General features: G+C 38.8%; 1 protein-coding gene and 1 long non-coding RNA gene across 5 annotated transcripts in view; one reads left to right on the top strand and one right to left on the bottom strand.

The window, feature by feature from the left end:
* LOC108620964 (trophoblast glycoprotein) overlaps positions 1 to 24,020 on the top strand; it is a 47,821-nt gene that overhangs the window by 11,192 nt on the left and 12,609 nt on the right. For 2 of the 4 annotated variants that reach the window (XM_089476347.1, XM_089476345.1), the window contains one exon: positions 21,786 to 21,846. The exons of 1 other annotated variant lie outside the window; for it this stretch is intronic. The gene's annotated coding sequence lies outside the window, so the exon portion shown is untranslated. Of the gene's footprint in view, positions 1 to 977; positions 2,949 to 21,785; positions 21,847 to 24,020 lie in introns of those variants that run through there. One more of the 4 variants, XR_016271612.1, reaches the window with a different exon arrangement.
* On the bottom strand, positions 2,147 to 5,767 carry LOC149270395 (uncharacterized). The gene is made up of 2 exons (XR_016271613.1): positions 2,865 to 5,767; positions 2,147 to 2,740 (listed from the first exon to the last, which is right to left on the bottom strand). It is a non-coding gene; the product is annotated as an uncharacterized LOC149270395 (long non-coding RNA).

The raw sequence follows: 24,020 nt of genomic DNA, 5'->3' as shown, positions 1-24,020 counted from the left end.
AACAAGAATATAAAAATAAGTTTATTATAATATAATATACTTCTAATTTTTATGAGTATATATAGTATATAGGGCCTCTAATTAGCAGTCATATTTCATTTGAATTTTGTGGAATTAAGTCTGCTTTCAAATAAATATCTTGCATGTCCTATATATTTTAAAGGCCTTTGCTCTCTTTGAGAGCGGCAGGCCCATGAAAGGCAACACCTCAGCTGCGCTCCTCGCGCTCGCCTTCCACAATTTATTGAATTTTCTCGCCTAATTTGCTTGGTTTTTATTTATTGTACATGTGTGTGTGTGTTCGTGTGTATATGAAGACGTGTATTCATAAGCGAGCATTTTGTGCGCTTAACCACATTGCGTATACGTAACGTAATTTATAACTGCCAGCACACACACCCACGCACACACCCACACACATGAAACGGCCGAACAACTTTTGGAACAATATTTGAAATGAATGGGCGCCTCTTGGGGACTCTGGCCTCAAGGATTTCAGCCTAGCCCATAGCTGCAGGGGTAGCTTATTAGTCTTGTTGTTGTTGTTGTTGTTGTCGTTGCGGTTCGCGGCACAAATTCAATTTCGAGTCGTTGTTACCAAAACTTTTCGCTCTGTGTGTTTGACGAGATGACAAGCGCACACAAAACGTAGCCGGCATTTCGTGTATTTGACTTTTAATAAAACCAACTTTCGCCGAGCTGCGATTCATAAGCCAACTTTTCAAATATGATCCGGTTCTGCATGCTAAATACTTATTAAGTGCCTGCGAACATGGTCACCGGCCTGATGCCGCCAACCACGATTCCATTCCATTCCCATGCCCGGCATAAGCCACGCATTGTAAGCGCGCCCCCTGCTCCCGGCTCTCAGCACTCCTTTTAAGTCCTACAAATCAGGCTCAGAATAAAAAAACCTGTTCTACAGCATTTTTATATTTATTTATTTCTTCTTTTTTTTTTTTTTGTATGTGGTGGAGCCACTCGATATGGCAGAACGTGTCGAAAAGGAGACTCACGAGCAGAGAATGCAAAAGCAAAAAAGAATCCAAAACGCTGATCAGAATATTCGAATAGGGAATACCCTTTGGAAACACAGACTGTTGAAATATTATTTAGAATTATATATACAATTTATATATTAAAATTCTTCAATATTTTAAGTACAAATAGAAAGTATTCCCAGATCTTTCAACTATTATATCGTATATTATATATTGAACAAAATATTAGAAGAGTAAATTAAAATTTGACATTTGACATCTGACTCCACTCCCTGGTTCCACTCCCAATTCCAGGGCCACTATGAGTTCGCCTTTCGGTTACCTTACCTCTGGGGCGAAAACAAAATGTTTTTATTTTTCGGCTTCAGTTTCAGTTTAAGCTCATCGCCAACTGGCACGCCCCCTTCCCATACTCTTGAATATTAAATGCATATTGGCGTGCCGCATGCCCAGTCACTGAGCAAATATAACGCGGAATGAACACTCAATGAACAACAACAACAACAGCAAGAACAACAACGATTTTCGGAGGAATATTAAAATAAAATTGAAAAAAAAAAATACACGCATAAAATATAAATGAAAACTCGTTGTGCTGACTGACCAATGCTGGCTGGAGTACCCTTAAAAAGCGCATGGCAAATGCATTTTGGTTTTAACTGATTGGAGCCGAATGGTGTTATATTCCAATATTTGCATCCGATATTCGCTTGTGCATTGTTACGGGTAAATAAAGGAGCGCTTTATAATTTCATTGAGCGAGAATTGTGGCGGGTGGTAAATTGATAAAATTGGTAAATTTGATAAATTAACTTTAATCATTGAAGTTAAACTGGCATGATTAAAATATATTGACTTGGATACGTTTAAGTAGATTACATACCTGAATTTTTAATACAATATATGTCATGTTTAAGAACAAACGATAAAATTATATAGTAGATATGGAAAATTGCAGCTTCAACAAAAATCAACTCATTTGAAAAAAATATTTGCTAAAATAATAAAAGAGTATGTATATATATAATATATATTAAATAAAGTATCTTCATATCCAACATATATTTTATATATTAAATACTAGCTGGCCCGGCAAACGTTGCATTGCCCTCTATATTATTTCTAGGTAAAAAATTGTTGAAAGCTATGTTGTTCAGGCTGGGATACACTGATAAATTTATTAATCGGATTTTCATTCAAGCACCTTGTTGTAAACGACATTCTTCGTTTTTTGGTCGGGTGCAAGAACAAATAATGCGGATCGTTTGCCAACACGTGAGCATGCCACGTACAATTGACCATGAGAAAAACACGCATTTTCTAGATTGAGGCCACAAATAGTCAAAGATTGGCCCTGTGACTTGTTGATCGTCATGGCGAAGGCAAGACGAAGCGGGAATTGAATTCGTTTAAATTCAAAGGGCATATCTGTTGAGCTCATCGGAATCCTAGGAATAAGAACTTCCTCATCTTTAAATTTTCCTTTGAGTATCAACGCGTGAATCACATTGCTCATCAGTTTTCTTATCACCAAACGCGTTCCATTGCACAGTTTTGGTTGGTTTAAATTTCTAAGCATGCAAATCATGGAGAATTGCTCTTTTCATAGCTGTGTTCATTTCTTGACGCCGGTCAAGTTGTTCTTCCATATTGCCCATGAAGTATATTTGCAAGAATTTTTGCTGTGCATCTTCAATAGGTTGCAATGATCCAATGCGATGGCAAATCTGGCCTTGAATCTTTAAATTCAAAGCCATAGTTATTGTTATATTTACAAACACTATTTACAGAAATCTAACAAACTACATTATTCAAAATTTTTGTTTGGCAGTCATAGAAAATAAAATTTTTAACGTAAATTACCTTAAATATCCGTCTCCAATATTTTCCGCCCCAAATTATGTCATTTGGAAACAGGCATTGTATTTTTGAGTGTTCGCTAGAAAATGTCGTGATTCTAGTGTTTCGCCATAAAGCAGGGAACGCAATGGCTATGGTGACCGCTAATGGCAATGTCACTTTACCACTAAGGCAGCACAAACCGGGCGTTTCACCAGCAAACTTCAATGCGCCACAATGCTAGCAAACAACGTCCATTGGACCAATGCAAACTAAACGATTCAAGCTGTAATCAATGGTGCAATCATATCGAAACGCTGCTCGATTCAAATCAATCCTTGAACCATTTCTTATTGCCATTTCACGGGCTGCCTCTCTTTGAGAAGCACGAATTAAGGCTCTTCTTCCCTGGGTACTAACGCGGAGCCTTTCTCGGGCGATTTCTCGCTCTTCGTCAGATAATTGACTCGCGCTATTCCGTTGCCTAATTGCATTATGGGTCCGCCGGGAAAGATTAGATCTTCTAGGACGCGGCATTTTTATTAATAGTAATACTGCCCTCGCACAAAACCATATAAATCAATCGAGAAATATAAATATAAATAATTTACACAAATTTATGTTTGAGACAAACAAATACCTGAACTTTCGAGATATTTAGCTTTTGTAAAAGTTCAAAAATACAATTTTTAATAATTAACTTTTTTTTTTTAATTTCGAATTTTGAATTTTGAATTTTTTATTTATTTTTGATTGTTAGGTTTTAATCTTTTGATTTTTTTTTTAATTTTTGCAGATTTTTGATTTGAAATATTTATAAAGTTTAAAAGTCCGAAAATATAAAAAGCCAAAAATACACTTTTTAATAATTACCTTTTTTTTTTTTTAATTTCGAATTTTTAATTTTTTATTTATTTTTTGAACAGTCAGGTTTTAATCTTTTGATTTTTTGCAGATTTTTGATTTGAAATATTTTTCCTTTTGATTTGAAATTTTTTTTTTTTTTTTTTTTTTTTTTTTTTTTTTTTTTTTTGAATAGTCAGGTCTGCTCGAGGTCAGGAGACCGTAGACTGACTGACTACATTTGTTTATTTACTTCTACACTATTGTCAAAACTGTCACTGTTACCAAGCCTACTGGGTATAAAAAAAATTTGAACATTTGGGGAAAAAACCGCGTTTTTCAAGTATTCGGCAAATTTTTTCAGTATTTTTAAGACCCTATACTAAACTCGTTGCGGAGACAAATCCAACAAATCAAAAACCATGAAAATTGGTTCAGCCCAAATCAAGTTATAAGCGGTCTTCACTTTTACACAACTTTCTTTTATATATATAGATAATTTTTTTCTCAAAACATTGACCTTATCACACAAAAACCAACAGAAGCGCAGCCAGGCTGACATGACATTGTCTTTTGCCCTGACATATGTTGTTTTGCTTTTTTAGGAATGTGCAGGTCTTACAAACAAGAATATTATTAGAAATTTACCATTGCAGAAATTGTTCTAGGCTAGCACAGCTCAGTATTCACAACAATGGCTCCTGCTCTGTCCTCTGTCCTTTGTCCTCGGTAGCCACAAATGTGGCAATCCTGTTACTATGGCGAACAGTTTTATTGGCTTGCGGCTTGGTCGTTGGCTGACTTGTCGCGCATATAATTTAAATTTACATTTTGAAAACATAAACATCAGTTTTAATTGCACACTGCGGACGCGCTCAGCTGCGAGGATAATCGAAAGCTAAGCGTGAAGCAGGATTCTGGTAATAATTGCGCATACGCCACGTGTTTCGCACCACATTTTGTTTGTACATATGAAATTATTGCCAGCGTCGTTTGCAGGATAATTAGACACAAAACGTAGACAAACACACGCACACACACACACACACACAGGCACAAATGTCATGCATTTGACATTTGTATTTAACTGTTAACTGGTTGCGGTTCTGCTCGACAGACTGCGCCACATAGGAGAACAAACGGAAAATGTTTTAGCTGCGAGCGGGCATTTCAGTTAAATTTTACATGAGTCAAAACCACAGCTAGCACACACACATCACACACACACATCACACATACACATCATGCATCAAACAAACACACACACACACTGGAGCATGGCTCAACTTTTAGCCGAGATTGTGCAAAGATTTCGTGCCCCAAAAATTTAATTACTCTCCCTTTTTTGGTATCAGTCCCGCAACATCGGCCAGACAGACGGGTTTTGTCATCGCAACGCAATAAAAAATTAAACTTTGCCAATTAATTTAATTCACATGCTGTTTAATGTTGGCTCTGAGCACACTTCCGTGCTCTCTGCCGGCAATGTTTGCTGAAAACTCCTGTCGCATGTGCTGCGAATATCTTAGGCATGCGACTCATAACTTAACTCGGGCGTAAATGAAGGTGCGGAAAATTAAGTTTATGGCTAACGAAATGGGACTGCTGGGAGCCGAAAGGCAACTGTTACTCAATAAACTTCAGCCACATTTGCATATTATTATGTGCAGCCATTGCCGTGGGCTAGGCACGGATGAAATATTAAGTATACGACTATTAAATCCGCACATTTACAACGATATTGCCAGTGTTAAGTGGTAATTTTAATGGGCTCTTAACGGTAGGCGTTTAAGTTTTTATTCTGTCTGTTTCGCTTTTATCTCTATTCTTGTATTTAATTTAAATCGAGGTATTGAGTATTGAGGTCAGAGAGCACACAATGAAGACTTCCTTTAGTTTTACACTTTACTCTTACTTTGTCTCACTTGTATCATTATTATTTTAGTTTTGCAAAGCTTTTGACCTGATTTCGTATTTATTCACTTCAATCTTCATTTCATGCACTTTCCTTTCTCCACATGCACGTGACCCGGGCGCCCATTAATAGGGCGAAAGTAAATTACAAACTTTATCAGCTTTTTACCTCCTCGTCTTCTTCCGCTGCGTCTTCGTCTTCGTCTTCGTCTTCATCTTCGCCGTCGCGTTGATGCACGTTTCCGTTTTCATTATGTCAAATTTCATGACAAAGATTACGTCTCGGGGCACTATATGGCATATAATACGTGCACGATGATAATGCTACGCACTGACATTAATCATTTCTTTAGCTTGTCGCTCAACTTTATAATTTCGGCAAGGCTTTATAGCGCATCTGTGTGTCGATGTGTGTGTGCGTATATAAAGCTACAATTTTTCATACGAAATGATGTCATTAAACAAAGAACTGTAACGAACCGACAACAATAATGAGCTCGGGCTGCACGGAAACCAACGCATCGGTGCAGAACGAACAGCAGACAGGCTGCAGGATGAGCAGCAGCAACAGGAGCGAGCCGAGGGGCTGCGAATGCGGATCGGATGTGGCACAAAATTTGTGCGATAAAATCCCAAAACGATTTATACGAAGCAAGCGAAACGACACATCAGCTACAACAGCACCAACAACAATAGCAACAGGCCAGCAAATTTAGCACAGAGTGAAGTGACACAAGCTTGGTAATACGTTAAGGCCCGGCCCATACACACTTACAAATAATGAAGCAACAAGGCGTCCCGCTAGTAAAGCTGTTGTGCCAAAACGCGTTAGCCCTTGACACGCTCCCCGTCTGCAGACAAATCTAAGCCGTGTGCGAGGGCTGTTTGAGTAAAATCTGATATGGCAGTTTATGTAAAATATATCTATATACAGTCGACTCTCGTTATTTCGAAATTCAAGGGACTCTTAAAATATTTTGAATTGTCGAGTGTTTAACCATATGAGTACGAATTACCGCGTCTTAGCAATGATTTTTAGTTCGAATTACTGAGTGATAACTTTGAATTAATGAGAGGTTCGAAATAACGCAGGTTTGAAATAACAAGAGTCGACTGTATATTTTATATACTTTTAATTATATACTCTTACATTTTATAATTTAGACTTTTACATATACCAAAAATATATATATATATATAAAATAACAAAACGTACAGAATATATTTATTTATTATTTTATTTATTATTTATAATTATATAATTATTTATTATATAATTATACTATTTCATATAATATTGAAACTAAATTATATTTAAATATTTGTTCTCACATTGCCAAATGCTCAGGAACGTTAAAAGAATTGCAAATGAGAGCTTTCAATTAATCTCTCTTTGTTTTGTGGACAATCACTTAATCTAAACATTTTTCACTAACCACTCTCGTCCATGCGGCTATGGACGTAAGCCAAAAAGTTGGCCAAAACGGATGCGTCAAGTTGAATGGCTATAAAAGCGTTGAATGATGTGCTGCTGACCCGACGCAGGGCCGAACGGCTCATCAGCGTTGTACGGCAAGTGGTTCGAGAGGCTTGCGACACGGCATATTATGTATGCAAGTCGGCAACGCAGAAACAAATACAAACACGCGCACACGCACACACACACACACATGCACAGGTATAGACTGTCGCACGCACACAGCGCTTTACACGTACTTAGAACAGGGCGCTGTATACAACGTTTGGCCGCTTCCGTTGCGGGGCCTCAACGCAAATCACGAGGCGCAAACATTTAGTCAACCGGGCGGGGCTGGAGGGGGCGGGTTGAAGGGGTTTTGGTAACTGGAGTGGGGCTTGATGGGAAGTGGGCGTGGTTAGCTTGGAGCTCCGAGCCGAGGTTCGGCGATGACGTTGAATGACGACGAATTTTGAATACGAATTTCATTATACGCACCACTCAATTATTCAGTAATCTAGTTGGGACAACGGCGCAGCTAGTGGAGGGAGGAGGGGCCAGAGCAGGTTGGCTGTTGCTAAGCAACGAGCTATGTTGATTGCTAACCCAGCAACTAACCTGCCCCACCCCCCGCTGACTACTTTGAAATGTTAACAAAATGTTGCAGCTGCTGCGCCGCAGAGCTAATTAACGTAGATATTTGTTGCTGTTGTTGTTGAGAATGCAAATCTGTACTTATATATCACGCTGCGTGGCACATAAAACACAAATTGCCGCATTGGTTGGCAACACGCGCACGTCGCAGCCCGCACAAATTGCCAATTCTTTTGAATTTTGATGAGCTCTTTGCCAAGGTTCGAGTTCGATGTTGCGTTTGCTGCCCCTGATGGCAGTATTGCCAGTGTTGCCATTGTTGTTGTTGTTGTTGATGATGCCATGTGACTGTTTCTGGCTTTAGTCAGCAGCTCTAAACAGTCGTTAGTTGCTGCCACTAATTATAATTATGCATGTGTATACTAATTAATTATGCATGCGCCATGTGAAGTTCGAGCACATTTTGTGGGGGCTGGGAGGAGTGGAAGGTGTGTGCGTGTGTGTGTATGTGTACATTATTCTGTCACACAATTGATGATATATCAGCACAGTTTATTGAGCACTGAGGCATACGCATGTAGCTGCAATTAGATTAAAGCACTAATCGCCAGAATTTTGCGGCGGGCCAACGGGGCGTATGGATAATGAAATTAGTGTAACCAAAACAACAGCTAATACATGTACCCAAATAGAGGGGTTTGAAAATCAGTCACAGAGATAGAGAGAGAGAGAGAGAGAGAGAGAGAGAGAGAGAGAGAGGGAGAGAGAGAGAGATAGTGAGAGATAGAATAAGCATATCATAACTGTCTATTTAATATCTGCAAAAGTTTTTAAAAATTGAAAATGGGTTTAGTTTTGCATATAATTCATTTACTAATTAAACACAAATTTATTTTACATTATATGCCACATTAAGCTAAACCAAATCATATTTTAATTGACGTTTCCTGCTTTGTTAACTGCAGATAATAGACAAGAAACTAAAACACAAATAGCAGCAGTTAGGCAGTGCATTATCTTGGGCGTTGTGTAGCTATAATGTGATTATACCAATGCCTTATTCTCTAAGAAGTGGGTGAGAGTAAACATTCTGGTTATTTCAAGTCCTGGCGAAGAAGCTTGCGCCAAACAATTTACACAGACCGCAAAATGCAACCAATTATTATGCAAAGCTCCTTAAAATACAGTTCATCCAGGCAAGCTCTGGGTCTTACTTATGCATGCGCAGTTAAGTACGATTTGTTTATGGGGCAAACGCAAGAATCTTGCAATTTATGCAACTTAATATCAGGAGCCTCGCGCCCTGCAGCCAGGACCTTGGCCTGCCATCTGCGGCTGCTCCAATTTCCCGGCACCTTTTGCCGTTTTCTCCCTCTCGACTGCGCCGTGCGGAAAATGCAAATGTAAATTATTGTAAATAATATGAGACAACAGACTGCAGTTGTGCCGTTATAAAGAGATAAACAGCGAGGGGCAATATGCAAAAATAAATAATATGTGCCACAAACTGTTGCAAACTGCCATGCACTCACTCACAGCTTGCCACACAGGTGTGCGGCAACAAAAAGAAAATGGAAACCGACCAAATCTGAGCTGACTTTATAAATATTTATGCGCGTTTATTGTGACATTTTATGAATGCAAATTGTGCAAAATTTACACAACTGTAAATTGTTTTTCTCCCTTTTTACTGAGCTGCAGCCAATTTTAATGGATATGTAAAAAATTGTTGGTAATCTATTTATTTAAATCATAGTAAAAATTTAGTCTATAAATGGGGCATTCGAATGAACAAAATTAATTAATTAAAATGTCTAATTAATTGGCTTTGATTCTAACTACGGTATCTTTTAGTCTGCCACTCTGATCCATTTTAATTGCACTCAGTTGACTTTGCAACAAATTGCTTCCAGCTGATGTAATGTCGTCCACTTACAAACATCAGCTTGGGCTCATTTCAAACTTTGCCAAGAGTACATTTATATATATACATATATATATATATATATATATATATTTTTTTTTTTTTTAACTGCTTCTATTTATGGGCAAACTAATTTGTGAAGTCGGCGCCAAGAAAAAATAAGTTCTGTAACTTTTAGCAACCGAAACTTGAGCCTCCCAATTGCCAATTCCTAAGGCAAAGTTTCGCTTTAAGGACTCCTCTGGACTTTGTCGAGCTGGACATCTGCGAGCATTGCTCTTGCTTATCAACAGAAAGAACCCAAGTCGGCATTCTGTTTCCTTTTAACTCACTGACATATGCGGCGAATGACATTGGTAATGCCTGCTTACAATTTTCATATCACACGGCAGCCCAACCAAAGGAGGCTAGTGTTGCCAGTCTAGCAAATTTAAGGCTAGAACTAGCCTATTTGATATTGGTATTGGCTATGAATAATAAATGCTTTGAAAATGAGTATGGGAATAACCAGAATTCTCCTTAAGAGAACTATGTATATATACAGAAGAAACTCTTGACATCTAATAATCATAAATACTAGTATTAACAAGCTCTTAGGCACATGAAAATTTAGGCTTAAGAGTCATATATAGATTCTTGAGCAGAGCTATAAGGTAATCCGATTTAACTGTGTGAACGTATTTGTGTGCCAAACGTACCGTATGTCTGTCTCTCTGTCTGTCTGCCTAACAAAAGCAAGATAGAGCTACAGAAGATCGTTTAAGCTGTCTATATGTATGCAGCAGTACTCGTTTCGTGTTTATATTCAAGAAACACGAAGTTAGAATGTTAGAAGCGGCTGAGAGGTTTCCCATTGGTCGGTTGAAGCTCGACTGCAACGAGCACTACCTAGCATCAGGCTCAACATTTGAGAGCAACTGAAAGTCTCCCTATATAAAGGGCAGCAGCAGCAGCATTTCTTCAGTCTTCCCAGGTCCGGTGAGGTCACTCATGCAGTGCTGTAAAGTGAAGTGGAGCGAAGTGTGTGGTGCTTTAGCTGAGTATTAAAGACTTTGAGGAAACGCTTAGAGGAATTACTTGCAGGAAATACCTAGAAGAAATACTTAGAGGGAATACTTATGGGAAATAGTTTGGGGAAACACTTAGAGGAAATACTTAGACGAAACACTTAGAGGAAAGAAGAAATACTCAGAATAAATACTTAGCGGAAATACTTTGAGAAAATACTTCGATGAGGAATAGTTTAGAATCAATACATAGAGAAAATACTAACAGAAAATACTTATGGGAAATACTAATAGGAAAATATATTTTGCGTATGTTTTCTTCCATTTTTCATTTAGCCCGCTATTACAGCATTTGTCCCCACATTTTAGCACCTTTTAGCCGAGTTCTATCCGCAATCGAACATATTTAGGAGCTCTAAAGGGAGCTGGCAACACTGATGGAGGCAGCTCTTAGCTGCATTACACATCATGTTGTAACGGAATGCATACATGTTGATATAATTATTAAATAGGCCATTAGCTGTCATTATGCGCACACAGTTGACAATTTAAGCCTCTTTGTGGCAAAAGTACTCGTAATACGCTTCAAGGCTTTCAATGGTTCCATTTGTCATCACTTGAAATGCTGCCATTAAGGGCAGCTAACAATATATTCATTATTTTTAAGGTCAGCCAATAAGTTGAACTCCCTGTAAATTGAAACTGTCTGTTCAGTCTTTTGTAAAGTCTGTTAAATAATAATCTGATTGTATTAATGTGCATGTCAAATATAAACGTCACATGCTTTCTATCTGCTGTTGATGGTAGATTAAAATGAAACAGTGTTTTGTGTATATATTTAAGCAAAACAATTTCTAGATTACAGGCATCATTCCTTTGACTGTCTGACATATCCATTGTGCCATTATTTCAATGCTGAATGCTATGTGTTGATTAGCATTTTGTTTAATTTGAATATCATGTATTTTAAATGTATTGTGCTGCAAATAACATTTTTAATGAAATTAAATACACATGTCAACCAGTCGCAATACAAACAAAAGCCCCATGTTTGGGCTGTCCGAAGGGAGTCTACAATTACAATTCACAGTTTTCGTGGGTGACAAAAAGCCACAGAAACTGCGCAAAATTTCGAATGCCTTTATTCATTTTTCACTTTTTGTTGATTCATTTAAATTCGGTTTTATGCTGGCTTATTTTGATGGAATTTCGCTCTAAAATTGACTCGTATTCAGAACTGCAATGCAACGCAAAAAAGAAGCAGAGGCAATGTAGCAAATAAAATCGGCTGCGGTCAGCTAAATGACCATCGAAAAAAAAAAAAAAAAAAAACACTATGCAAATGACATTATTTAGCAGCGAAGGCAAACACCAAAAACAACAAAATATCGAATAATACGGCGATAAAACAGGAATTGGCTCGAAACTGATATCCAAATTGAAATGCAAGCAAATAAATATTTAGCTCGACAATTGAACTGCGAAATATACCCATCCACAATCGATCACATGCAAATGAAGTCAACTGAAATTGCGGGCAAATTGTAACGGCAGTTGAATTCAATAAACTCACCTGCTAATTATTAGATATATTGCATTTGAGGCTTTATAGCCATTAATTGCTTGCCAGATAATTACTAAATGAAGTACATTTCGATAGGCAAACCCCTTTGAAATACCTTTGACCATAATGTGGATTTTTATTTGTGTTTACCTACATAAATTGACTGTAAATAGATATATAAAAGTTAGGGCAACAGTTATGTAAACTCGACAGTTAGCTATTTATAGTAGTTAACTAAAGACTGTGATTATTTATCACAGCCAATATTTATTATTATAGTTAAATTTGACATTTTGATGTCACAAAAATCACGTAAGCGAAAAAGTCATATAAACAAAGTCTTGTAGAAGAGGTGCATATTGATTTTTAAGCAATAATAACAGTAATATTATTCTGCTTGCATTGGAATAACAGATTAGTATTTTAGACGTATTGTAAGGTTGTTATACTCAACGATTTTTACATATCCATTATGTATTTTCTTAAATAGGCCAACATTCCCCACCAAATTACCATTAAATAAATTACCATTAAATTATTAGTTAGCATATGTAATACAATGTCAGATAACGAAACATTTTCAACAGCAGTTATAAATCATAATATCAACTGATACCCTTCTTCTCTAATTAATTCATCTTTTTGAGTGGATTTTCGACCCATTTTCCCCATTCGCATTTCAAGAATCCAAAGAATTCTCAAATCAATCACACAGTTAATTGAAAGCTGAGCAGAAACCGAAGAGAAATGCTCACTGAACCTTTTGGTACCCAAATCTTAGCTATTTAGATTGGGTCACCTCAATCAAATTGGGTGCCGCAGTTACTATTAGCAGCTCACATAATGACCCAAAAAAAAAATAAAATAAAATAAAAATAAAACAACAACAAAAAGTATTTCTATTAATAGCGGCGCCTGCTAAGCATAGCGGTAAACTGTGTGACATGCTAGCTCCAACACACCGCTGTCCGCTTCTTCGTTGCCCCACTGCCCCGCTGCACGGCTTCCTTGGAGCAATCGTCGCCCACTTAGGTAAAGTAGAACCCGTTGTGTAGCTCGTTTCGTCGGAATTTTTCTCGTATCTGTATTGAATTTTTTCTAGCCCAAGCAGTCGAGCATCTTTCTTGGCTAGTCGCCATCCACACTGCGCCCTCTCTTTGTGTTTATCTGTATGTGTGTGTGTGTGTGTACACACTTTAGCGTATGTCACCAAATGTCATTGACACGATTTGCTTTATGCTGCATTTTCCCAACCTCACCACAAAGCAGCAACAGCAGCAGTAAAAGCGGCGGCAACAACAACTAGCAGAAGAAAAAGAAGAGCGACGTGTGTAAGCATTATATATCTGGCTATATCTGTGCCGACGTTTTACACGCCGTTTACTTTGTGGCAGGCCACCTCAGCGTTTTAATACCCCGCAGCCCACGATATGACGCTTAAGGGGTATATTGGTTTTGCGATGCTGAAAAGCTAAGAACCATTCATTCAATGGGAAGCTAATATACCTCCAAATTATATTATAAATTGCTTACCAAATAAGAGAGCTCCAAATATATATACACAAAATTGTATAGGGTACTTATCCGTTGAGCAATCTCACCTAGGGCATTTTCGTATGTTATTTCTCAGTGTTTGTCTTTCGTTTGCTTCGCCTACCCATTCAGCGATAGCAATGTGGCTGGAAGACAGAGAGCGAGAAGGACAGAGAGAGAGGTGGTACAAAGGGTCGAGAACTACATGTGAGTTGATTGTTATCAGTGTTGGGAAAAGTGCCGACACATGCAAGCACAATCACAATCACACACAGACACACACACACATATAATAAAAGCCACAACAAAATTTGTCCAATGATTATTGATCTAAAATTTTGGTTCTGTGCACAGGTGCATTAACAACAACAACAACAGTTACAAAGCAAATTCGCCGTGAGCGAATGCATGCAATTGTAATCAGTCAATTCAATCAATCAATCAATCAAGCTACTTGGGCAGTCATGCATTGAGTCATTTGGCAAGTTTGGGTAAATTAAAGCCAACTGTTGGAATTTCAGTTCACATTTTCAAATTTTGTGGGGTACAGCGATGATATATGCAATTCAAATATAAATATACATAATATGCACGTATAATATTTATATATAATTGTGAATTTATGCTAAGCTTTTAGCTAACTCGTAACAACAACAAACTGGCCAACTTGTCATTCGCATAATTTGACCCAGACATTTATCCATTAAAGAGCATACGGAAAAGATTAAATTGAAATTATTTGACTGAGCCATCTCAGCTGGATATATAAATATATAAATGGACATATGCTTGGATTGTGAATGGTTAAACTTGAAAAGAAGCTTACGAATTACAATTATTTTCTCAAAGCGAAACAATAATTTTATTTTATGTGCAGTATTAAAAAATGATTTCTCTTTACATAATTTTCTGTCATTTTCAATCCGAGTAATTGGCTATATTTTTATTTATTATTTAAAAATAACAAATTGTGCGCCTACTTAATAAAAGTAAACTAATGCTATTATTTATAGCAGCTGACAGTTATTTTAATGCTTTTTTTTCATTATTAATTTATAGGAATTAATTAATAATTGGCAATAAGTTTAAATTGCATTATTCACTTGAAATTCTTTTTATGCAAATTTATTTATTTTTTTTTTTTTTTGACGACAACTGTTTAAAATGCTCAACGTTAATTTTCTGACAAGGGTAATCGATTAAAATGGTTAACGAAACGTGTCAAATTGATTGAGTAGCTGATTGGCAGCGAATTAATAATAGGTGGGCGTGGCTGAGCAGATGGATGCATTAAATTGATTATTATTCAGATACCCAAGGGACAAAAAAAGATTTGAAGCATTTGCATAATGCTACAGTACCATTAATATTATGAAATATAACAGCTAGTACAGTTTTAAAGAATACAATTGCAGTACATTAGTACACATACACTACACATATTATGTATGTAGCATGTATAACAGTTTCTATAGATTGTCGTATTACAATTTGTGCAATATAACAGGTTGTCTACAAATTATATATAAATTATATATATATAATATAGCAACTTATATAACAGTATAAATTTATATGACGAATTTGCTCATTTGCAAAATGCTGTCTTAAAACATCGCAATTACATTTATGATGCTATACAAACTAATGCACAGACTGTTATATGCACTCCTCGCTTTGACATATTTAAACCGTCATTTTCTCCCCATTTAAGACCCACTGCAGATTGCCAGAGTACACCTTGTTCCATCCCCCCCAAAAGTCTCTATTCATGCGTTTGAGGTTTATTTAAAGAACGTGAATACATTGGACGTTGCGTTAGAGACACGCGCATTTCCACAGCTCAGCAAAAAGCGACGTCTGCAGACAATCGTCGAACTCCACACATCTCTATATTCACATATTCTCACATATACACAGAGATATATATGTATGTAGAAATGTCGGTGTGTGTGTGTGTGTGTGTGTGGTATATCATGGTCTGTGAAATGTTTTGTATGTTTACTCATGTATTTGCATTTCGTGTGACATAAATCACGCACATGACACAACACAATACAACACGATGCGCGGCCCAAGGCACAAAAGAGAAATTCCGAACGGTAGCAGCATTCAGGCAGTGGGCGTTGCCTTCAAAGCGCAAGGGATCGCCCACACAACCCACTCCCATTTCCATTCCGACACCCATTCCCATTCCCAATGCCAATCCCATTACCATTTTCATTCCTGTTCCACAGTCGCTGCAGTGAAACTGTCGCCCTGCATTTTTCAATGAGCGCGTTGATTATTCCGACAGCCTTCGACCTTCCGTTCCGCCGCTCCCCTCCACCAGCCAGACGAAGCGGTTTCTTTGGTCTAAAGAGAAAAAGAAAAATATCAAACGAAGAAAAATTATTGGCGCAAAGCAGAAAAGAAATTAATGAAGCTGCCAGCATCGACGTAGTTTTAATCTAAGAATTTTTCATTTGCAACAATCTTGATGAATATAAAATATTAGAGATATATTTATGATGTATTTTAGGATGAGTATCAATTAACTAGAAGAATTTTTATATTAGACATTGCAGCAGCGGAAAGAAAAGAAATATTATCTAGTATCTAGTATCTAGTATCTAGTATCTAGTATCTAGTATCTAGTATCTAGTATCTAGTATCTAGTATCTAGTATCTTAGATTAGTATCTAGTTATCTAGTATCTAGTATCTAGTATCTAGTATCTAGTATCTAGTATCTAGTATCTAGTATCTAGTATCTAGTATCTAGTATCTAGTATCTAGTATCTAGTATCTAGTATCTAGTATCTAGAATCTAGAATCTAGTATCTAGTATCTTTTATCCGGTATCTTGTATCTTGTAGTGGAGAGAGCATATTAATGTCAACTTAATTTCAGTTCGGCTTAAGCTTGAGTCGCTTTGTATTTACATTTGCGAATGCCATTTACAAACTTCGACCATATTAATTTCACATTCCCTTCAATGGCAGGCGAATGCTTTACATTTTCTTGACATTGATTGATTTGCGAGTTAAAGCTGGAGTCAAGTTAATCAAGTGCAGCTTAATCAGTTGCCTGTCATAATCGGGTTTGCCATCTGCTTAACTTAAGGCAATTACCTAAAGAGCAGCCACATCTAATTTGGTGCACTCAGCAGCAGCAGCAGCAAAGTCAGGCAGTTGGCAGCAAATTGTTTGATGGCCAATTTCATGGCTCTATTAACTGAGATGCATTTGGCCGCCTATAACTGTCGGATAATCCTGCTGCTGCCACCTGAAATTTAATTATATTCGATGATCAATAGGATTTACAAGTGACTTCCGACATCCGCCTTCAATGTGTGACATGGCACAATTGGCACGCAAATCCGGGCTAACGGTGTATCTCTAATCACAGACAAACATTCCATCTAGGCCGAGTAGCTGGCCCCCAGCTATAGCTGTTGTGGGGCAAATGTAATCATGAAATCACGACCATAACCCCAAGAGGAGGTCGCCGCCTGAGCAGCCGCTAATTCAATTAGCGCCCCAAAATATGAATTCCCCCGCCCGCTCGCCCTGTTTGCCATTCAAAGTCGGAATTAGACTTGGAGTCGTAACTGCCGCTGGCACTTCTGCTTAGCCGGCTCATGTAATTGGTTATAATGTGTACATAAATCAAGGGCGTTTTGTCGTGGGCGGCAGACTGCAGACTCTATGTGAATCTGTGACTACAGTTGCTCTCAAACACATGACGCGTCATGCTTAGCGGTGGATTTTATGACAACACTATCCAACACAGACCTTGGAACTGGAAGTTGGAAAAGTAGATGAGCAGCTAATATGGGTTTATAATATGAAGAAATTTACAGAAAATATCAATTAAAAATGTTTTAGGTGTACCGCTTTTAAAAAAATAAAACCTAAATTTCTTTTTGCAAATAGTATCATATTTTATATTTAACCAACTGCCTGACACACTCACTAATTTATCATGTTCGACAGTTGTTATTGTTGACAAGCTGGCAGAGAGTGGGTGTGGCACTGCAGCAGACAATGTGATGCGCCGGTGCTCGTAAATGTGTTGAATTCTGGGCACAAACTGGAAGGCTTAACTGAAAGAGATAACATGTACTTAAAGGCAACCCAAGTGAAGATTTTCTTATGATTTTCAATCTGCTCAATTATTTTCCTATATTAACTTTTCAGCTTAACTTGACTATAATATGTTTTATTTGAATAATTTTTTGCATTTAAAAAGTATCCGCATTTTTTCATTTTTTTGTAGATATTCTTTATTGACGGATTTTATTATATATGTACTCAAACTATATCTTAAGATGCGCAAGAAAAATCAAAGTTTTACTAAGTTGTTTCCCTTGCGACAAAGTTACTTGACTTTCCAAACTACGCAGCGTACGTAGGACAGTGCTCTGAGCCGTGGCAGAGAAATGCAAATGCAGAAGCCTGGAAGTGCTTGCAACTGCTAATAATGGGTATTATCATAATGATGATGAGGGGGTAGGTAGGGTAGGGGCTTTCAGAGGGAAACTCGATAACTATTTCACACAGGCATTCAGCTTGTTGAGTCGCACGTTGTGTGGGCATGGCGGGCAGAGATACAGAGAGTAGCAGTCTTTTGGACTGGGGTTTCGGTTACACGCACACACGCACACACACACTAGCACACACACACACACACTAACACACACACACACCCACCCACTTGCACGCCCGCTTGAACATGCATTTCTCATGATGCGGAATTTTGTTCACTTGACATTTTGACATTTGGCAGCTGGTGCCAAATTAACGCGACTTCAATGCAAGCTCCTGTGGGGGAAGGGAGGGTGCAACGGGTAAAGGGGAATTGTGGTTGTGGGTGGGAGGGGAGCACAGAAGGTGGCTATAGTTGGCTGTGCTGAAAAATGCAACTGAGCGCATAAACCCGACCAAAGAATGACGCCCAAGGGGTAATCCGGGTGCCTGCTTACCAACTGCCTGACACACTCACTAATTTATCATGTTCGACAGTTGTTATTGTTGACAAGCTGGCAGAGAGTGGGCGTGGCACTGCAGCAGACAATGTGATGCACCGGTGCTCATCAATGTGTTAAATTCTGGGCACAAACTGGAAGGCTTAATTGAAAGAGATAACATGCACTTAAAGGCAACCCAAGTGAGCCGACAAGCTGTGCGATTCTAATGTATAAAATATGTGCAAATTCTGTGGCAGGACTCTACTCAGTTTTGAATAATATACAACAGCCAATCAACTATGAATGCATGAGAGGCAGCTCATATTCCGCATAGAATTTCAATGAACTCTACCAAAGACCGGGTCCGATGAAATTGGCACGAAAATGATTTACCAGAGAATGGCAAAATCCTCGACTAATGCGCCCAAGCATGTAAATGTGAGTTGAGGATAGAGAGGGGGACGGTCTGTTGTCAAAATCAGGCATAAAGCGGGCAGACAACTGTGTGGGGCGCTAAACAACAATAGATAATGCATGTGACACATATGTGTACAACAAAGACAAGAGACAGAAGAAACAAGCCACAGGAGCCAGAGCTTGCCACAGATAGGCTAAGAACAAGAAAAGCAAAAGCAACAACAAAAGCATCAGCCTGAAGATGGCCACGATTTATTGTTGGCAGCCAAGAGCTGTAATAAATCGAAGTCAAGAAGGCACTTTGCTGCTGCTTTTGCCATTAAAAGATAAAAAATCAATCTGCAAGAGAGATAAACGAGAGCAACGCACAAAAATGAAAAGAAAAGAAGAAGGAAAAGAAAAAGATCTGAAGCCATGCTACACATTCGCTGATTGGATATTAGCTAATTATGTGCTTATTAGAACTTTATTAATGAATGTAATGGGAGAAAATAGTAAAAACAAGCAACGAAAACCCTCAATATACTCATTTATATTTCACTCCACCCCAAGCACAGCTCGAGCAAACACAGCTTGTACCATAATAAAAGATAACTTGACTCAATTTGAAACGTACCTTGACATAGTCTGTGCCATAAGTTGACTTCTTTTCCTCTAAAGCTATGCCACACCCAGTGGGAGCAGCAACTGAGTTTATTCACATTTCATTCGTTTACCCACACACATGCGGTCGTAAATTGACTTGCAGTTTCCATGTGGACCAAGGAGCAACTTGGAGGACTTGCTGGGGCAGTCAACGTGACGTATGCGCAATGTGCCGACACGTTGACTAAGCACTTAATTTAGGGCTGCCTTCATAAACAGAAGCCAAACGTGTGCCCAGCTCTTGAGTCCGGCTGCAAACAGTTTGCCAGCTGCTCGGCTCGCATTTCAATTAAGCTCCGGCTTTCGGAGCATTTTTGCAGACAATTAGTCCGCAGCATGAATTATGGCCTGACTTTTATAAGTAAATCATGGTCAGAGCTGGTCATAAAATAATTTTAAATAATGGTCGGAAAGAAACGTAAAATGAGTAAACATTAAGCAGAATTAAAAAAAGCAAAAAGATGAAAAAGTTAGCTTCATGCATGTAGTTAACTATTATGGCTGTGCCTGGGCGCAGCTTATGCTATGCAACTTTTGTGCTTCATTTCCGTTTCCGGCTGCAGGCAAGTCAATGGCAAAAGGAACCAGCGAGAGAGAGAGAATGCGATAGAGAATATGTGGAAACATATGCATAATGGCAAACGTGCCGAAAGCCAAAACTATATGCCCAAAGACAATGGCAGGATCTATGTGTGTGTGTGTGTGTGTGTGTGTGTTTGTGTGTGGGTGTGGCAAACTGAAGCTCGTTTGTTTTGACTTTCAATTGGAGAGCTGTTGCTTCTGGCTGCTAACGGCTGCTCGCTGCCAGCCAACCAGCCAACCAGGCAAGCCGCTCCCGCCAGTCCCCCACTATCCCGCTAGCCCGACTGCTGTCTGTTTCCTGTATGCCTGGCTGCCTGCTGCCTGCTGCCTCCTGCTGGCTCCTTGCTGAACTTTGGCCATTTGTTTGCTGCCTTTTGGAAATATAATAAAGACAGCACTGGGCACATAATGCATTTTGCTTGTTTACATAAATATTTGCACAAGATGCGAAAAGGGAAAAGAAAAGCCAGAGCCAGAGCCAGAGCCGGAAAAGGCAGGATGCTCGCCCACAATGCACAAAGACCACCTATGCCAATGCAATTCGCACATTTTTCTAGCATTTTTATGAAAAATCTTTAATCCCGTTGTCAAGGTGCATGCTCAATTTCCCTATTTTTGCATGGGATCAGCAAATATTTGCAGTATTTATTTAATATTTCTAGTCATATTTCGATGCTTACACGACTCACGCTGCCATCTCTAGCATTTGACATAACTTGTTTATCCTTTAATATATCCTTGCTCCGGGACATCTGCAATCGCTGTTGTTGCTGCTTATCAATTGCAATGTCTCGACTCGTTTACTTCATTCTTTACATTGTCTCGTCCTGGCAGAAGAAGAAGGAGAAGAAGAAGAAGCAGCAGAAGACGGGTTCAAGCTGTGTCCTATTTGCAGTTTTGAATATCTGTGTGGAACCCTCGGAGCAAATGTTGTTTGGCCCTTCGTGTCTCGCAGGTCACTCTGGATATTTATCACAATTTTTATAGAACTTTTTATGTGGCTGCAGCAGCAGTAACAACTATGGACATTAAATGGAAAAAGTTTCATTTCATTCGGCTTGATTAGTCAACCAGACAGCCAGAGCGGGCGGGAGAGAGTGAGCGGCGAGCAAAGGGGTGCAAATGACAGCGTCCTGGGGACTTAGGCAGTTGACAGCATCAAAATAAATAATGCAAATAAAAACAACAACAACAACAACTAAACTAACAAAAATCAAAAGTAAATGGCAAATGGTTGAGGCGAATGGTAAAGTTGAAGTAAAAGTTGCTTTAAATAAATTTTCAAATGGAAATGCGAATGACTCGAGCACATTAATTGGAGAAAACTTTTTGGATAATTCACTCTATCTGGAGAGCAATCAACTGCGAGCTGAAGCATGCCCAATGCATTATAATGACAAAACGAACAGATTTCAGCTTAAAAATCCAGTTCAATATTATAATTATAGCAATCCATTCAATATATGTTATACATATGCTAATACTCATATTTATTGTTTTTTGTTTTCTCTTTCAGCATCTGCTCAAGCGTATCAACAGCATTAAATCAACTCAACTACACATTTAGTTTTTAAAAGGTAAATTTAATAAACTCGGAGCATTTCAATAAACCCAACAGCCAGCTATACAGAATAGGTGTTTAGTTGTACTTCTATTTAAAGTTCATGTAGTTAGAACAGGGTGGCTTTACCATGGAATTTTTAGAGATTATATATTTAAAACTTGACAGCAGCTCGTCATAAGTTTTAAGCTCTAACAACTTGGCTAAGTCTGGTTTCTATTTATGGGAAAACTGTCAATAATTAAGAGTTTAGGTTTATTATTTAATACTTTTCTTTTCTCTACCAGATTGCAGATTTTTAAATTAAATTTCCAATCGTTCCCCTTTTATAATCGATGCGTTCAACGCACTGTCGAATGCCTCGAGCAGTTGATCTTTGCTCGATAACGTATGTTTGGGATAAATACTGCAGAGTGGAGTGTGCCGCCCACCGCGCCCCCACTTTTCAATTACCCAGCCCGCCTTAGGCGAGGCATAAGCAACCATGTCAGTTTCTTGTCCACATGCATTGCTCCGCACAAAGCAGTCAACGAGGAACGTCGCAGGCGAGGGGAAAAAACAGAAAAGTGCAGCTCAAAGTCATTTGCACTGTTTGGTTTCCACATCCGCAGTTCCAATTACGCTCTGTGGCCGCGAAGTATGCATTGGCTGTGCGGCGCTGTGTGATATGAGATGTGCGTGCCCAAGGAATGCTACTCGCTGCTTCAATCTCCTCCACTTTGGCAGCAGCCGCTCAGCTGCAGGCGTGGGGTTTGTAGCCTGCACCCACATGCTGCGCAAATAAAGCAAAGTCACTAGCCATGATTTAATTACGCAAACAAGCAACTTAAGAGGCGACTAGGGGTATGCGTGCTTGGATGTGTGTGTGTTTGTGTGTGTGTAAGGCTTAGCTGCATGCCAGTTGGGAATCTGTCAAAACAAACATAAAATGACGGCCTGTGCCACTTGAGCTGCACGTTGCTCATACGCCACGTTGTCAGCCTCCAAGGCGCATTCTCGTCAGCTGTTTGTCTGTCTGTGTGTGTGTGTGCATGTGTGTGTGTGTGTGTGCAGAGCGCCTTCTGCGAATTCACTCAACTCAACTTCCCTCTCAGCTTCCCTTTGGGTTCGCAGGCCCTCATCAGTCGCCGTCTTCAGCGAAAAATGCAATTCAAGCAATTTTCAATTTACGCTGCACGCACGTCGCTCCCTGGCACAAGATGCGCGTAGCTACCCAGGCAGAACAGTCTTTACTGTTACAGTTAAAGCCCCATCTTTCTCTTCGTCTCTCTCCCTCTCGGTCACCCTTTCTTGCCCCGTTAACATCTTACCCCTGGCCATGGCCAGTAAGCCTGCTTTACATCAAATTGAAAAAGCAAACTTGTCGCGCTAAAAATTTTTATCATTCCGCAGGTCTACTGCCAATTTTTTTGCTCACCCCGATTCCTACAGCTGGCGTTAGCTTCCTTGTAACCTGCTGCCTGACCCCTGCTCAGTGCAACCCTCTCTCTTGATCCCCTACTCCCGTGCAGCCCCCGAGAAGCCCCGAGCCTGGCAACACTTTTATGGCTTAAGCAGCGCTTTGCAATGCGTTAAAATCGTGCGAAAACTTTGTGCACGAGATTTTATTTTATTTTTTTCTCTTCGCTAAAAGTTGCCTGTTAGACGCGTTTTTCGGCTCTATCTCTCTCTCTCTCTCTCTCTCTCTCTCTTACTGATTCACTCTCCCATTTGTTGTCTCTTTCTCATCGCTCCGCTTGCAACTTTCGTTGTTGAGCTCAAAATTAAGGCATTAATGTTGGTTTTATGGATTCGCCAAAATTGGTTTCTCTTTCTCTTGGACTGGAAGACTGTTCGCCCGGCAGTTAGTTAGTGAAATGTACTTAAAGTCCAGCAGTAAGCTGCGCAGCAGTGGCAATTGCATTCAAATAAATGTAACAGTAAAGATTTAGTTAAGCTCCTTTTCTCATTCAGAAGCTTTTGTTCTTTAGCAGCTGCTGTGCAATTCTTAGCTAAACGGACTGAAATAATCGCCAAAGAGGCTAACATTTTAGATATGAGCTCACAAACAAGTTTAATGAGATTTATGATGATATAGAAGCAAATGAAAGTGAGCAAAGAATATAGAATAAACGTTCTATCAGAGAAGTTAGTCATGTATTTCTCCCTTAAATATGATTTGAAAACCGCTTAATTAAATACCTGTCAATA

Source organism: Drosophila arizonae, chromosome 2, assembly GCF_054131065.1.
Source record: "Drosophila arizonae isolate 15081-1271.41 chromosome 2, UAZ_ARI_1.0, whole genome shotgun sequence".
Taxonomy (NCBI): domain Eukaryota; kingdom Metazoa; phylum Arthropoda; class Insecta; order Diptera; family Drosophilidae; genus Drosophila; species Drosophila arizonae.
The sequence above is the reverse complement of the archived record's forward strand: the minus strand, read 5'-3'. Positions and strand labels throughout refer to the sequence as shown.